Source organism: Monodelphis domestica, chromosome 6 (assembly GCF_027887165.1).
Source record: "Monodelphis domestica isolate mMonDom1 chromosome 6, mMonDom1.pri, whole genome shotgun sequence".
NCBI classification, from domain to species: domain Eukaryota; kingdom Metazoa; phylum Chordata; class Mammalia; order Didelphimorphia; family Didelphidae; genus Monodelphis; species Monodelphis domestica.
The window spans coordinates 4798414-4800258 of record NC_077232.1 but is presented as its reverse complement, the minus strand read 5'-3'; positions in this window follow the sequence as shown (position 1 = coordinate 4800258).

The window sequence follows — 1845 nt, the reverse complement described above, 5'->3', positions numbered from 1 at the left end:
CCCAGGTTTGGGTGTATGTGTTGGAGGTGGGTCTGGGGGGAGCCAGGACGAGAGGAGGCACTGTCTGGCCAGTGCTTTGATTTCTAGGACCCCTCGGGAGTGCCAGAGAGCTGACCAGGAAGATCTGGGGTCCAGCCATGCCCCAGACCTGTCCTGGCTGAGTGATAGGGCTGGGCTCCCTGGTGGCTCTCTGGAGCTGTCTGGGACCATTCCTCTCCCTGGCCTCCCTTCTGAAAAATGAACATTCCCCGGCAGGACCAGTGACATTTCACTGTTGTTTCATCTTGGACCCAGACTTTCCAATTTATTAAAATAGGCAAGACTTATCACTGAATGCCACATCTACCCTGGTCTCCGGCAAACCTCACATGAGGCGGTCAATGGAGACAGTTTCTGGTGCTCACTTTTTGCTTCTGATATGTACCATCATGCTGAGGGGTCTGAGACCCTGCGGTTTCTGTGGGCCCCATAGAGCTGAGGCTGGGCCTGGGGGAAAAACAACCTCAATCAGGGATGCTGCTGGGCCTGGTCTGGGAAGGGATGACCCTTCACCTCTTTCCATCTTTTCCAAGCATAGAACCAGCATTGGCTTTTTTGTGGTGGTTGTTAGTCCCTCAAATGGTTTTAAAAAATAAACTTCTTGATGTGTAGTTTCTACCTCACTGACCTTTCCCAGTATATCCTTCCTCCTCTTCCCTCATCAAAAAGAACACAAAAGACAAGATCACCAGCACAGAATAAGGAATCTGTCCCCCCCCCCAGGTCAAGGTTGGGAAAGTCTTCTTGTGTCTGGGGGAGGCCGAGCTTGGTCCTGTCCAAGCTCTTTCCATCTCTGGTTGTCCAGATTCTTTATTCTCTCAGCTCTGCTCTTGCCACTTTGCCTCTGTTCATGGAAGCCTTCCTCCAAACCCCCCACCTTTCACCACCTTCATTGAGTCTTTCATACCACCATCCCCTGCACAGGGTTTGTACATCACTATGCACCAGGCGTTGGCATCTCCCTGGTTTCCAGTTCTTGCCTGTCCTAAATATTTTGGTTTGTCAGGCTTTTTGTTATGGACTCCTTCCGGGAGGGAAGGCTAATAATGTACCTTCCTGTCCATCTGACCTATAGAATCTGGGGGTGGGGGTGGCATTTAGTCACTCAATTGGTGTATTTCACTGTTGTTTATGAGAATGGTTGGACCAATTGGCAGTTCTGTGAACCGCAATTCCTCCTCTTTCTTTTGTCTCTCCCCATCTTCTGTCTTTGTCCATTAGAGAGGTTGAAGCTCAGTATTGTTCTGGTTTGCATTTCTTGTATTATTAACCGGTTGGAGCCTCCTTTCACCTGACTCTTAATAGTTTGGGGTTCATTCAAGGACAATTTGCTCCTCATCTGTTGGGGCCTTTGGCTGTATGTTTCTGCCAGACTTTATCAGCAATTTCGTGCACATTTTCCCCCAAACACTTCTCATTTCTTTTAGTAGTGTCCTTTTTTTCCCCATCAGCGTCACGTTCAGCCTGCCAGCTCCTCAGATGGTGAGAGAGAGAGAGAGAGAGAGAGAGAGAGAGAGAGAGAGACAGAGAGACAGAGAGAGAGAGACAGAGAGAGAGAGAGAGAGAGAGAGAGAGAGACAGTTGAACTGGTTTTTATTGAGGCTTCAAGGAATGGGGGTTGTGGGATTGTCAATCAGACAGGTGACATGACAGAAATGTTAGCATCATGTTGGCAATCCATTACAAGATAAAGGTTACCGAGAGACTACTACTATACTATACTATATTATACAAGATAAAGGAACAGATACCAACACCGTGGTATAGCCAGTGCCCAGACAAGAAGCTCATTTGAAAGTCCTTCCT